Consider the following 15881-nt stretch of genomic DNA (forward strand, 5'->3'; position numbering starts at 1 on the left):
GAAGTCTTCGCTTTCTTAGTAGGAGACGAAGAGACACCATTTGAAATTACTAAATCAAGAAATAAAAGTAGATTACAACACAAAGGCGGCTCATTGCTAGATCACTTCTAAGAATTATCTACCAGTCCTCCTTCAATTTTCAAAGCCTCAAAAGGAAAGGACACTTAAAAATTCATTCTAGAAAAATCAGAATCATCTATCAAAACCAGACAAAGACATAAAAAGTCAATAAATGCATTAATATTAGTGAAAAATTAATATGGATAATTACTTATATACAAAAAAGTAATTATTGAATATATACTATGGCCAGGTACTATTTTAGGAACTGAGTTGGTCAGTAAATAAAACCAAACCCCTATGATTAGCACAATACTTCAATTTATTTTTATAACTACAAAAAGCATTCTAGTAAACATCTTTAGGAAAGAATCTCAAGGCTTTTAACAAGCAGTAAGGAGCAGAGAGGACCTAAAGACAAACAATGGCCTCCTCTAGCACAAGAGTTGATGGGTGCTAAGAGTCAGGATGAAGGAAGCCTCGTATCCAGTGCAGGGCTGTTCCAATTATGCTTTACTGAGCTCATCGAATATTAAGCCATAATCATTAAAGTGACTGTTTCAATGCTGGTAATCATAGTGTAGCTGTAACTTGGGTTAAATGTCAAGCAATTACTGTTAGACGTTTAGACCATGTACTAATCCTTAGAGACACAAGCAACCACAGAGCATCAAGTGTTTACTGAAAAAGCCAAGATTGCAATGCGTCCTAAGTTCAGTAAACAAAGGACTTCACTTTTGTACCTTCATTCAGTGCTTGACTGAAGAATAATCACAAAGACCTTAAGTCTGTACAATGACTAACTTTACTTTCCAAGGCAGTACATCCTCAAATTCCAAATAGGAAACCAGGAATTCCAGACCAGCTTGGGAAACACAGAGTCTCTGTCTCAAAAATTAACAAAATTGACCTGGTGATGGTGCTGCACACCTTTAATTCCAGCACTCGGGAGGCAGAGACAAAAGGATCTCTATAAATTCGAGACCAGCCTGATCCACAGAGCAAGTTCCAGGGCAGACTCCAAAGCTACACAGAGCAATCATGTCTCAAAAAACCAAAAAACCAAACCAAACCAACAACCTGAGCTGAGGGGATTGCCTGGTGGCACACTTCTAATTCCAAAGCTGGGGAGGCAGAAACTCGAGGATCCCTGGGGCTTGCAGCCAGACTAACCAAATCAGTGAGTTCCAGGTGCCTCAAAAAGCAACAGAGTAACAGCTCACATCAGAGAAGCTTCTTGTTGCAGCTGGGAATTAACACAGAAACCCATGCTGAATGATGAGCAGAAAATGAGAGACTTCGGAACACTCAGCCCTAAATAAGATGTCTTCATCAAATCCCTCCCCCCTCAATGCTCAATGATCTATGGGGAAGAAAAGGCAGTAAGGCTGTAAGAGCCAGCGATGATGGAAGACTCCAAGGAAACAGTGTGTTTCAGACACAACAGAGCTGATGTACACAGGAACTTGCAGAAACTGTGGAAGCATGCACAAGACCTGCAACAGGACAGTTGGGGTCCCAGAACTGAAAGGGTCAAGTGGACACGGGGTCCTACCCCTAACCCAAAGGCTATCTGCAATTCATCTCCACTGGTAAAGGGAAAATTAGTTTTCTACAATGAATTCTCACTGGGTGTATCAACCACACTTCAGGCGCAGGCCCCACTAACACAAAGGAACTCAATCTCGGACCCTTTGTTTCATTATGCTTTGTTTTGGCATTTTTTCTCTTTTTGTCTTACTGGTCTTTTGCTTGTTTATTTTGTGGGGGTTGTTTACTTCTCAATTTGTTTTTATTTTTGAAAGAGGAAAAAAACAAGTTGGGTGGGTAGAGTTAGGGAGGATTTGGGAAGAACTGGGGGAGGGGGAAATATCAAAATATAGTGTATGACAAAAAATCAATTAAAAAAAAAGAAAAAAGGAGCAAGGTAGCAAGTTAGAGCAGAGGAAGATACTTAGTGCCAACCTTTGGTTCAGCATGCGTGCGCACACACACACACACACACACACACACACACACACACACACACAGGAGGGGTCAGGCAGGAGAGGAAGAGAGAGAAGAAAAAAGTAACAAACCCATACAAATGGCCAACTGGTACAGGAAAAAATGCTTAACATCACTACTCACTAGGAAATGTAAAACAAAACCACAGTGAAGTATTTCCTCATTCTATTAAGAATGACTAATATCAAAAAAGACTAAAGATAACAAGTGCTGACAGGGACAGAGAAGAAAAAGGAACTCTTATACACTGCCGGTGGGAATGTAAACTAGGATGGCCTTTCATAGAAAACAGTATGGAAAGTCCTCCAAAACATGAACAACAATCCACCAATTCCACAACTGTATTTATAAAAGAACTGCAGCCAGGGTGGGTGGTGGTGGCACACGCCTTTAATCTCAGCAATTGGGAGGCAGAGGCAGGCGGATCTCTGTGAGTTCGAGGCCAGCCTGGGCTACCAAGTGAGTCCCAGGAAAGGCGCAAAGCTACACAGAGAAACCCTGTCTCGAAAAACCAAAAAAAAAAAAAAACACTCTCTTTTGCTTCTTGAGTATTAATGCTTTATTATTTTTAGAGAAATACTGTTTATTAACTATTAATTTAAACTTCATAATTATGAAGTACAATCATGGTAATGAAACTGTGTATCTATGTGGAAAGTTTTTAATATCATTGTTTTCCTCGTACTTTATATAAAATGAACATGAATCAGACAAACGTAAATATAAAAACAAACCTCTAAAACTTCGGACAAAACATGAGACAAAAATACTAGTTCTTAGCTAAGACACCAAACAACCATGAAGCATGGAAGAGCAGAAATCACCAGGCATTGTGGTACACTCTAGACGAGCACTGAGCAGGCAGAAACAAGCAGGTGTCGGTGAGTTCCGAGGCCAGCCTGGTCTACCTAGCAAGTTCCAGGCCAGTCAGAGCTACACAGTCAAACCCTGTCTCAGAAAAACCTGCAACAAAAATAAGGGGAAGAGGAAGGGAGACAAATTAATGAATCAGGGATCATCATAGATAAAACTCTCTTCAAAAATGCCAACAAACATAGAAAGGGGAGGAAGTCACAGGTTGGGAGATAATTTCTACAATTCTACTATCTACTGTCTGACTCTAATAGAATATATTAAGGCAGTTTCTTGCCTTGTTTTGCAAGAAACTGTCAATGATTGGTGCAATTAACGTAAAGCTGAACATCCACTTTAGAAAACAATTCATCAGTATCTTACAAAATGAAGCATACAATTACTATGAAACCTGCTAACACTGTTCACAGGTGTTTGCCAAGTGAAATGAAAATATATGTGCACAAAGGTTTGGAGTTCTTGTAACAGTCCCGTCCATACCAGAACCACCCAATGTCTGTCAACTCGTAACTGGAAAAACAAATCATATGCATACCCTACCCAACAGAACAATACCCAGCATAAAAAGAGGTGAAGTAGTTGACATGAGAGTGCTGGGCAAGACAGGCCCAGAAGACAGACTGAGCGGCTCCATTTCTGCATCACAGAAAAGGAAAACATGCAAACAGAAAATAGACCAGGGGCTGCAGAGAAGAGGAAATTTTCGAGGGGGAAAAGAATTTTGTTTCTTGGTACTGGAAGTAGCTACATTTATTTGTATATATTTATCACGACTCAACCTGTACACTTAAAATCAGTGAACTTTAAGACATAAACTATATTTCTAAAAACAATGATTTTTAATATTAAAATTAAAATCTAACAACATTAATATTCAAACAGTAAGAAAAAATGAGTTCCCCAAATCAAGCTTTCTAGGCATTTTTTATGTTTTTTTTTGTTTTGTTTTGTTTTTTTGGTTTTTCGAGACAGGGTTTCTCTGTATAGCTTTGCGCCTTTCCTGGAACTCACTTGGTAACCCAGGCTGGCCTCGAACTCACAGAGATCCGCCTGGCTCTGCCTCCCGAGTGCTGGGATTAAAGGTGTGCGCCACCACCGCCCGGCTCTAGGCATTTTTTAAAACAACAGGAAAATGTTTGTGTCTAGGTACAAAAGAGAGCTTGCCGTAGACTACTGTTCTTTTGAGAACTAGAAAAGCCAACAGAATTACAAAAACCATATTCACAAGCCAACATGAGGACAAGACTTCAAACTCCAGAGTCAGGGTGAGGGTCTTAGAAGGTTTCTATTCTATTTGATTTGTACTTAACTAGGGCATTTTCCAATCTGGACGCAGACCGGAGGCTTAGTTTCAACTTGTTCTGTGCAAAATATTTTGGGTGCTCATGCAAGGCTAGAGTAACAAAACTGTCAGCATTCAGGAACTCAAGAGTTCTTCGTTTCTATCTCCTCTAGGATACTCAACTGAATTTTAAAACTACACAGGGCCCAGAAGTTGGTGTGTATCTGCGATCCATCTTCTCAGGAGGCTAAGGTGGAAGAATCATGAATCCAAGGGCAACCTGGGCAACCTAGCAAAATCCTGTCTCTTACCCTCCCCTTAGTTTAAGATGCTTTCCTCCCTGCCTAGATGAAAAGGTGAGCATTCTGTTATGGTCTGGATATGATGTGCCTACCAAAAGCCTGGAGTGTTGAAGGCATGGTCCCTAACTTGTGGATTCAACCACAGACAGGAGACCTGATGTGGAATATTAGTTTAAGTTATGTTACATTCGTTTATGCTGTGGAATATTTGTTTAATGATGCAAGGACCTGCTGCCTTCTTTTATGTTGCATTTGTTTACATCTGTAAAGCTGTGTTACTTTGCCTGCCTAAAACACCAGATTGGCTTAATAAAGAGCTGAACAGCCAATTGCTAGGCAGGAGAGAGAAATAGGTGGGGCTGCCAGGCAGAAAGGACAAATAGGAGGAGAAATCTAGGCTCCAGAGAAGAAGAGGAGCAAGAAAAGGAGAGGGAGAGGAGGATGCCAGAGGCCAGCCACCCAGCCACACAACCAGCCATGGAGTAAGAAAGGAAGAAAGACATATAAAGAAAAGTAAAAAGCCCAGAGGCAAAACATCGAAGAGGAGAAACAGGTTAATTTAAGTTAAGAAAAGCTGGTTAGAAACAAGCCTAGGCCGGGCATTCATAAGAAAGACTAAGTCTCCATGTGTTTATTTCGGAGCTGGGTGGCAGCCCCTAAAGAGTTGGAAAAAACTACAACAACAACATACAGACAACAGGTCAGTAGAGCTCTGGCCTAATCAATGGATCAATCCACTGACAGATTCCTAATCTGATGGCATTATTAAAAGTGAGAAACTTCCAAGGTCACTGGAGACATTCTGTTCAGACCTCTCTGCCTCTGCTGTCCTAGCTGAGAAACCCTGCTCTATTATGCCCTCTCTCATCAAGTTCCGTCTCACCTTCACTGAAACGGAAACAAAGGATGTGCTTCCTTATGTGTTTCATTCAGGTATTGCATCACAGCAGCTAACATGAAAATAGCAGGTCTGATATTCATTCAAAAGTAATTAGGCGGAGCTGGAGAGATGCCTCAGAGGTTAAGAGCACTGGCTACTCTTCCAGAAATCCTGAGTTCAATTCCCAGCAGCCACAACCATCTGTAATGAGATCTGTTGCCCTCTTCTGGCCGCAGGCATACATGCAGGCAGAAAAGTGTATACATAATAAATAAATATATCTTTTTTTAAAAAAAGTAATAAGGCATAAATAAAACAATAAACCAACTTGACCTAACTGGTATTTACAGAACACTGTACCCAACAACATTCTTTTCAAATACATGTAAGACACATTTACCAAGATCATACTTGGGACTATAAAATAAATTTCTATGAATTTAAAACAGTATCATCTCACTAGATTAGATTAGCAGAACTAACTCTGGAAAAGCCCAATATTTGTAAACAAACTCCTCACTAATCCCAGCTCAAAGAGATACCAAAAGCAGACAGCGTTGTGTTTGCCTAAAGTCCCAGATACTCCTAAGAGCAGCAAAAAGGACCTTCTCAGCCCAGGGTTAGAGGCTAACCTGGGAAACAACAGAATCTCAAGCCCCCTAAAATAGAAAAATCTGGGAGTAAACAATTTAAGCAGTCAAAATTTCTAGTGTGCTTATAATGAAAAATCAAATGACCTCAGTGTCTAGCTTGAGAGATTAGAGAAAAAAAAAATTATATCCAAAGAAAGCAAATAATAAGCAGCAGAGAAAAAACAAGGACTTTAAAAACAAAAAAAGTAGAGGAAATCAGTTAAACTAGAGATTGTCAATGAGAATCCCAGTAAATTAATAAATGTCTAGCTACACTGCTAAAGAAAAAAGAATACTCAAATTACTAGATCAGAATGATGTGAATGATGGGAGGGTGGGGAAACCCTAGAGCAATGGTTCTCAACCTGTGGGTCACGGCCTCTTTGGGGGGATGAACAACTCTTTCACAGGGGTTGCTTAAGACCATCGGAAAACACAGATATTAACAATTTATAACAGCAGCAAAATGACAGTTATGCAGTAGCAAAGAAAATAATTTCACGGTTGGGGGTCACACAACATGGAGCACTGTATTAAGGGGTTGCAACATCAGGAAGGTTGAGAACCACTGCTCTAGAGGTTACACAGACATTAGACTCGCTGTGTTTTCTATAGATACTAAAAGGATAAAAGAATATTACAACCAACTTTCTGCTGGTGACTTCATGAAACAAATTCCTTGAAAACCATGGCAGGAACATCCAGGCACGTGACCAACAGCCAGTAGAGAAACCAAACATAAGCAGACCAGTGAGCGGGCGGCTGGGGAAGCAGCTGGGGAGGAGAGAGCACCCACCTAGCACGTGAAAGGCGCTCATCCTCAGCACCAAAAAGAAAACCAAATCCCCAACTGATTTATGCTCATGAAATGCATTGAAATAAATTTCTAAGCAAAACATAAAATTAGAAAGAAAACACACTACAAAAATCCTGGATTTACTTCATTATTGATCATTACTATTAGTCGATTATATATACTGACATATTTTTCCAATGAAATCTGTTGAATTTGGTTATCAACACAAATTCGGTATTATTTTACTTGTATTCTAATTCTGAAGACTATCAACATTTTCAAGTTGTACTTCCTCTTATTAACTTGAAAATTAAAAACTAACATATCCAACAGTAAAAGCAGTTAAGTAAATGAAATAAAAACCATGGACGAGAATAAACATTAAAAGAGTAACACTGCAGAAAAATCATGACATGAAAACATGGTGATGAACTGCTGTTAAAGAAACACAAGCGTTTACCCTGTAGTAGGTGCTACAGGTCTGTAGTCATGGGTCTCTAAGTGTGTATACACTCACACAATGCTCAAGCACAACAGGAAAAGGTGCCCGAGAAGACTAAAAACGGCGTCTCTGGATGACAGGACTCCAGCAGTAGCTTAAACTCTTAAACCGTGCTGCTGTTGTTTCTGTTTTCCCGAATTTCCATACTGGGACGTGCTGCATTTATAACTGAGAGTTGAAAATTAGGAAAGTCAGTCAACTACTGCACATTAACCTTATCTCAGTACAAATGATAAATTCTTAGCTAGACAAGTGGCTTAGCCACAGGCACAACTTTGTGCTTCTCGTTTCCTAAACACAGAAGCCTCTGAAGCCAGGTGTGGATACCCCTGTAATCCCAGCACTGGAGAAGCTGGAGCAGGAGTAGTGAGAATACAAGACTAGCCACAACTACACAAGACTCAGGCTCGAAAAAACCCAACCATCACCACCAATAAAGAGGGAATCAACTTGTGCTCTTATTTTCTACTATTTATAATGAAAATTAAAAATTAAATATCAAATTAAAACATGAACTTTTTCAAAAAGCAGAGCATGTGTTGGGCATGGTGGTGTCATGTCCACTTTTCATTCTAGCATTCACCATATGAAAATAAAAGGCATTTTATAAAATAAATTAAATATTTAAAATACAGAGCTTCAAAACAAAACAAAACAACCATCCTTTAGGGAATGGAGATGGCTCTCTGGTTAAGAGCACTGGCTGTTCTTCCACAGGACGCGGGTTCAATTCCCATCACCCACACGGCAGCTCACAACAGTCTATAACTCCACTTCCCGGTGGAACCTGACACTCTTCTGGCCCCCAAGAGAGCCCATACTCACATGGTGCAGACATACATGCAGATAAAACATCCAAACACACAAAATGAAATTCTAAAATAGTCCTTTTAAAAACCCAAAGCAATAATAAAAATTTACTCTTTATAAATGATTTCTCTTTGTAGAGTGACAGGGCAGACTTAAAATAATAAGCAAAATTATTTCTGTGTGAATTATACAACTAATGTGATAACTCAATTAAAATTGTGAGAATAAGTTGTTTAGGTAATTTAATATTTGCAAAGTAAAGCATGGAGAAAACATTTTCTTTATCCATGTAATTCATGGAAATTACATATATCAGGGCAATTAAAAATGGTTGTAAAGCAACTAATAAATGCCATTATGTAATTAAACCAATTAGTAAGAATTAAATTGTTCTTACATTTAAAGGTGTTAGGTTGATAATTCATCCGACTCTACCAACAATTTAAAGCTCAGAAAAGGAGGAAACACATTAGTTGATGTACTGTCTACAAGGAAACTATACTTCAAAAAAGATGCTTCATGCTTCTGCAAGTATTTTAAGGAAATAGTCACAAAGACAGTTTTGCTATAAAATATGAAACAAATTTTAAAAATGATTTGCTTCCCCCAGTGTTTGATTACAACATTTGGAGTACATAAATAGGTCACCTGATACAGCAGCGAAGCAGAACTAAGAAGCAGCGTGCTCTGAGGAAGAAGAAGAAGAATGCGGTGCTCTGAGCAAAGAGTGAGCAGACACTTTTCTTATTGGCAATATCTGCCTCACATGTTTGACAATGGACAGCAGCTCACTGACAAATCCCACTTCTTCGTTTCATATTTTAACAACCTTGAAATCAATACATAATTAACTCACAATGATCAAATAAGCAGCAAAAGGCTCTTTCCAATGGAAAAGCTTAATTAAGTAATATATCCAGACAAACAGCACCCAACTCAGAGCTACCTGCCATACAGCTGCAGCTGGCTCCTTCACATGAAGAAGAGCGTCTAAGCTTTCGGTTCTCTCCTTTCTTAACTAGTTACAAGGCTGGGATGCCTATTCACCCTCAAGGGCCCATACTTGAGACCCTACAATTTGGGCCCCTAAGAGTGCTATGGAAAAATGTTAAAATATAAGTCTCTACGCTGAATTCACATCAGTATGACATCCCTCTAAACTGCAGATGCCTCCATACCAACTAGTGTCTCAATATTGGGGGCAGGGGAGTATAAGGGGTTATGTACTAAGGTTCATATCCCATGTTGAAACTTTCTGACATATTCTAAGTCATGTCTATCCTGGAGCGAAATTTCTATCCTGGGGTACAGTAGAGGCAAACTGGCAGAACAAACCATCATTCAAGAAAAACTCAATAACTTGGCCAAGCATAACCCTAACAGTCAAAAGGCTGAGCAAGGCAGGAGGTTCTCTACCTCCAGACCAGTCCGGACTACAAACTAAGACTCCCCAACACCCCCACAAGAAGCTACCATAAACAAGTTCAATAATTCAGTTTTTAAGATTAAAATGGACATATTTATAATTCAAAAAAAAAGATGTAGAAAGCTACACATCCAATTGTTAATACTTATTTCTGGAGGAACATATGAGGTGAAAGTAGAAATGTCCATCCAGTGTAGTAGAACATACTGCAATCCTAGTACTCAAGAAGCTGAAGCAGGAGGATTATCATGAGTTCAAGGCCAGTCTAGAGTACAGAGTAAGTTCCAGGACAGCCTGGGTTACACACAGCACGAGATTCTATCTCAACAACAATAACAAAAATGGAAGACAGCCTGCACGTATGTGATTCATCTGGTTAAAAGACAGGAAAAATCCACACACGTAAGTTCAAATGAAAAGTAAGTACCATTTTTGCACTGGAGTGACTATCATACACCTGCAACAAACCAACCAACACAAATATCCTGTCCTACAAAATAAAAATACTAGTAATAGTAATCAAAATGTCTACAGCAACTGGTTTCCACACAATATTATTGTCACCAGAGGGAGTTTTTGAGTATTCCCTCCCTAAAATGATATCCAATCTCACAACCACCTTTCAACCTTGACCTTACTGAAAAGCTTAGGCTGGCAGAACTAGAAAAATCATTAATGTATGTTTACACAATCTGTAATCATAAAAATGCTTAGTTTCTCATATTTGATTCTGAATTTCATTTTCCATAAGAAATAATCTCAATCTCTCTCTCTCTCTCTCTCTCTCTCTCTCACACACACACACACACACACACACACACACACACACACTTCACTGGGGTTCATGTCTGTCTTCCTTAAAGGACATAATAGCTTCCCACCGGAAAAGCATAAAAAGTAAACCATCTAGTCTACTGTCATCGTAAATGTAGTGCTCCAACTTCGAGGTAGGGATCGACAAAGGGAAAATAAATTATAAACTATAGTTCCTGACAAAATGAAAGGGAGACACTACACTATCCATGCAGCATCATCCAACTGTGACGACTAATGCCATTACCACTAAGAGTCAACAAGGCAAAGTAACAACCTTTGCGGTTTTGAATTCGTCTGTGACTTCTTCCCCTTCTTAAAGTGGAAAAGCCAGCAAATTCGTCCTAAACTTTTCTTCAGTTTATTCTTTCAAATATTAAGAAAAATAATACCGAAAATGATCAAAATTCCCTACAAAATAGGAAACCAATATAAACTATTTTAAATAATTTTTGTTTGTGAATCCATAAAACAATAAAAAATAATACAGTAGACAACGCATAAAACATTTCATTTTTCTACCCTTTCCTCTTCAGACCACTTCTCCCTTTCACGTAATTATTGGTTTTCTAGTATTATTCTAAGACTTCCTTATACAGAAGAGCAATACAAATCTTAGTCATTACACTCTCCCTTAACATATAAAACAACACACAATTCACACCATTCTACTCCTTGCTTCTTTCACTTTATGCCAAAGTTTTGTGTTGTTCTTTTTTCACAGGTAATCATGGCTAGTCCTGCAAACTAACCAATGGTACTCTAGTCAGTAAACTACTTGGCAAATAAGGTTTTTCTCCCCTAAGATTTTAAAACAAACCAAATTTGAACTGTTCTGTGGCATATGATTTAGAGATAGCCACTAAATTATATATAGCCTATTAAGAATTTCTTTTTAATCGGGTATGAAAATGGATGTTCCACAATTTTTCTTCTGTAATCTCTAACAACGCAATCGAGTGAGATTACCTTTCCTGTGATTTCGGGGATCAGTGCCGTAGTCAAATCAACGATGCCTGTAAAAGTTTCTTCTTGTGCTTTTCTTTCACTGAAAAAGGAAACACCGGGGTTTGCTGTTGCCGTCTAAAAGGGTCTAGAAAGCCTTTCAGGTCGTGGGGGTTACCGCATTCGAACATCAAAAACCCAGAACCTGATCTGTCATCTGCCAGGTCAGAGGCCAAAGCCCTTCATCTTTCAGGATTCTGCTGACTTAACCCAGGACGTCTACGGCGGCAGAAAACACCCCCGGGAATCTAAACTTCGCGGCGCTGCGGTACCGACCGAGCCAGGACCACGTCCAGGGCGGTCAGCTCCGCAAGCAGAGAGCAGTGGGGCGCCCGGGGCCCTGCGCAGCTCGCCGGACCAAGCCCCGGAACCACGACCACTAACGGAACCAGCCCTGGGCGGGCAGCGGCGGCCGCTCGGACCGCGGAGCGCGGAGCGCGCTGGCCGGCCGGCCGCGGCGAGGGCGGGGGCTCGGCGGCGGAGGAGCTGGCCGCCCCATCGCCCCATTGGGCGCCGCTCCAAACGTGCCCGAGTGGTGACAGGAATAAAGTGGGTCACAAGGCCTAGCGGGTCCCGGGCGCGAGTCCTGCCGGCCGCCGACTCGGCCTGCCCCGCGCGCGTCCAGCCTCCAGCGCGCGGCGGGGGCCCCGGCGGACCCCCCGGGGTCGCAGGCCCCGCCGCGCCCCCCTGCCCCGCAGGTAACCCCCGGCGGCTCCGCGGACACTTCACGCAGGCCCCGCTGAGCGCGACTCCCCGGAGCTCGGCGCTCCGCTGGCCGCCCGACCCCGGCCGCAGCTCCCGCCTCCCGGCCTGGCCGCCGCCGCCGCCCCCTACCCCCGGGCCCCGCAACACCGCCCCTCCGCGCCCGCCCGCCCGCCCGCCCGCGTCCTCACCGTGCGGCCGCCTGAGGCTCCGGCTTCCTCCCTCCCCCACTCGGGACTCTGGCCGCGGGGACTCGGGACAGCCAGGCCGCGACGACCGGGAAACGCCGCGGCGGCTCCCGGAGCCAGCAGCACCGGGGACGGCCGGGGCGCGCCCCCAACCCACCCCTCAAAATTCACCGCTACCGCCGCGCTCCTCCCCCTCCCGGCCTTCCCCTCCTCCACCGGCTCCGGAAGCACGCATGCGCCGCCGGGGCCAGCCGCCCGCCGCGCGTCCGACCGGGGCCCACCCTGCGGGGTGCACTCACCGGGAGCGCGCGCGCGCGCGGCGGGCGGCGGCAGCGGCGGCGGCGGCGGCGGCCAGATTTCCTTCGCGCTCTCGCCGTCCGGGGTTTCCTCTCTCCAGCCGGTAGCCGCCAGCCGAGTCCGTGATTGCGCTCCCTCCCCGGCGCATGCGTCGTGGGCGCGGGGCTCCGCGGTCGGCCGGGCTCTGCACTCGCCCCTCCCCTCGCGGCCGCCTTCCCCAGCGCGTCCCGGCGCGCATGCGACCTTCCCCGTTAGGCGGCCGCGCGCCGCTCCGCGCTGAGCTGCTCCGGGGGATCCCGGGCGCCCGTGGATACCCTACTCCCGCGGGCCGGCGTGTGCACGCTCCGCCACCGCAGAGGGAAGCCGGGATGCCCCGGGGCCCCCTTCCCAGCTCGGGCCGGGAGGCGGGGCCTGGTGGAGGGTGCGGCCGCCCGCAGCGGTTTGGGCGGCTCTCGGTTCCCCGGGATGCGGCGCTCCCTGCCTGTGGGAGCCGCCGGCCCGAGAGGGGCCTCTGTCCCTGGAAAAAGCAAAGAGCTTAGCTGACGCCAAGTTAAACTTCTCCAACCCGACTTGGATTAGGTCGGCTTCCTCTCCAGGAGGTGCGTGGACTGCCCGGGACTCGGTTTCCCGGCTGCTCCCCGGCGGTGGGCATGGGCGACCCAAGTGATCTGGGCTTGCAAAAGGTCGGGATGTTTTTTGGTCCTTTTATGAAAAGGCACTGTAAAAGATGAGGATGGCTCCAGGGATGAACCAGGACCCTAGTTTACACTGGTTTCGAGGCCACTGCACCCGAATTATTGGGAAAGAAACCCTGAGAGCCCTAATTCCTAGTAACATGTTTTAAAAATCAATTTGGACGTAAAATAAACCTGTACTCTTTAGCTCCAAAATCCTCTCTCCAAGGTTAGGCCCACCTCAGTAAGAATTAAAATTTTGGTGTATGCTCAGAATAAAAGAACTTCAAAACCGTGTGTGCTCTCTCAGCAGTGTGAACGCTGAGAAAGTAGAAGCCTCAAATTTCTGGCTGATGTGGGCTGCATAAGCCAGACCCTGTCCGGAGAACTGGTGCATAGTTTGTTCCTTTCGCCGTCGAAAGGCTCTTCCTGCGCATCTCTGCTGTTTCAAATCCATCTGCTGCTCTGGGTCATTTCCTTTGAACAACTTACCCATTCTCCACTCAGTCCCTGTGGTCCAGGCAGGACATTGCGGAGGGGGAACCTTGTTTGAGTTCACTCTCAGCCTGGCCGCCACTACCAAGAAAACTTTTTCCAGTGGATTTGAAGCTGGAAGAAGGAAGCCTTTTTGTGTGAGTGGCTAATGAAAAAGACGGCACCACGAAGGGAAAAACAAAAAAGCAGATTCAAAGATGGAGATGTCGCCTAGATGCTTGATGCCCGTCAATGGGGGCTGGATTCCTCTGGAAATTTCAGTTAAAGTAATCAATAAATCCTTGAGTGTGTTTGTTTTATTGCTTACAACAATGAGAGCTTTTCGGCCGCATACAAGTTAGCATCTTGATTACTGGTAGCTAGTAAAAAAGAGGAAGTAAGTTTAGAAAATGCTGATGAAGTAGGTTGCAGCCAGACAAGAGAGCCTGGGTGCTTTTGCTAGGTTGCATGTTTCAGTTTTAGTCTAGAAACAGCCCTTTTTATATTTTATCTTCAAAAATGACCTTTGCCCTTTTTAATGTCATTGTCCTCTCAGTCACCTTTGACTCCTCCTTCTCTCACATTTGTGTTTAATTATTTACCAAACCCTGTTGATAATCCCTTGAGTTTCTGCTCAGTCCTCTGTCACTGTTTGAATATTTCCCACGGTTCAGCTTACAATCCCCCCCTCCCATATTCTCTCCAAGGGAGGGGAAAAACTTTTTCTCCCCAAGTTTAACGTTGTGTTTCCATCAAAAAAAAAAAAGTTTTTCCTTGTAGTTTCATAAATCCTAAATCTAGATTCTCAATCCTAAACTACCACCTTAAACACCACATGTGTTGGTTACGTGTTCTATAAACGGCCCATGTGCCTTGCTATCATTTAAAAGTGTTTCTGATTCTCTTTTCAACTGATTTCCGCATAAAGTTCTTCATCTGTAAAATGAGGATAATGGACTCAGCTCATAGGACAGTTGAGAGACAACCGCGTATTAACACTACCTGCTACGTAAATTACATGTCAAGTATTGGCCACTTTAAATTTTTTTGAAATTAAAATTTAATTACACCATCCCCCCCTTCCCTTTCCTCCCTCCAATCCTTCCCATGTACCCCACCCCATATATATACCAGACGAGAGAGCCTGGGTGCTTTTGCTAGGTTGCATGTTTCAGTTTTAGTCTAGAAACAGCCCTTTTTATATTTTATATTTTATCCATATATGTATATATATGGATATGACTTCAGGGCTGGGCACCTGGTATTGGATAACCAGTTTACAGGCTCTTCTCTGGGGAAAACTGTTTTTCCCCCGACTTTAGCAATCCTTAGTTGCCTGTAGTTCTTTGTCAAGGGTTGAGGCCCCGTGAGATTTACCCCTTCTGGGATAGCGGGTCTATTGATGTCTTCCTTGTTTAGGTCTTGTTTAGGCAGCCATATTGTTGAGACTTTGTGGGTGCAGCTTTTCTGACATTCCTAGGAAACACATCTCACAGCGAACTTCCTGTTCCTCTCTTACCTTCCTGCCTCCTCTTACACTATGATCCCTGAGCCTTCCATACAGTACAGGAATTGTGTTATAGACATCTCAGTTGGGGCTGAGTATTATCCAGTCACTCTGTTTGCATTTTGATCTGTTGTGGTTTTCTGTAATGGTCTCCATTTGTTGCGACAACAACAACATGTTTCTTTGATGGGGGGGTGAGACCTGTACTTACCTGTGGATATAAGGATTACCATTTAGAATGCAGTTAGGATTCTTGCTGGATTAGGAATGTGGCAGTTGTGGGTTCTCCTTCAAGGCTCATGATGTCACTAGCACCAGGCGGTTGGCCAGGTTTCCAGTCCCAGGCACGATTTCCTTCTTGTGGAGTGAGCTGTTGGGGTTTAGCCTACGAATGCACGCCACTATTGCACTCTCAGGGATGTTGTTTGGCCACTTTTAAAAGTCATTCCTTCCTTGATTTCCACTGTCTTCTTTGTTCACATTCTTTCCCTAGCTCTGTATGTTCCCCTGGTCACAAGGCAATGTCTGCACCTTTGTAATGCCGTTCACATCTGCTGTTCACGTCTGCCGTTGACATAACCAGCTGTACCATACTTCTGGGCGAGTTGGACGCTCAGGCATGCAAGATAGTACTGTACAGTTTTTAAATGT

At 43.6% G+C, this 15881-nt stretch overlaps 1 protein-coding gene across 1 annotated transcript in view; it reads right to left on the reverse strand.

The window, feature by feature from the left end:
* Positions 1–12419, reverse strand: part of Clock (clock circadian regulator) — an 86386-nt gene extending 73967 nt beyond the window's left edge. The window contains exons 1-2 of the mRNA XM_059276038.1: positions 12282–12419; positions 11353–11431 (exon numbers count right to left, since the gene is read on the reverse strand). The gene's annotated coding sequence lies outside the window, so the exon portion shown is untranslated. The remainder of the gene's footprint in view (positions 1–11352; positions 11432–12281) is intronic.
* Between the last annotated feature and the right edge of the window lie 3462 nt (positions 12420–15881).

This window comes from Peromyscus eremicus, chromosome 10, assembly GCF_949786415.1.
Source record: "Peromyscus eremicus chromosome 10, PerEre_H2_v1, whole genome shotgun sequence".
In the NCBI taxonomy this organism is placed as follows: Eukaryota; Metazoa; Chordata; class Mammalia; order Rodentia; family Cricetidae; genus Peromyscus; species Peromyscus eremicus.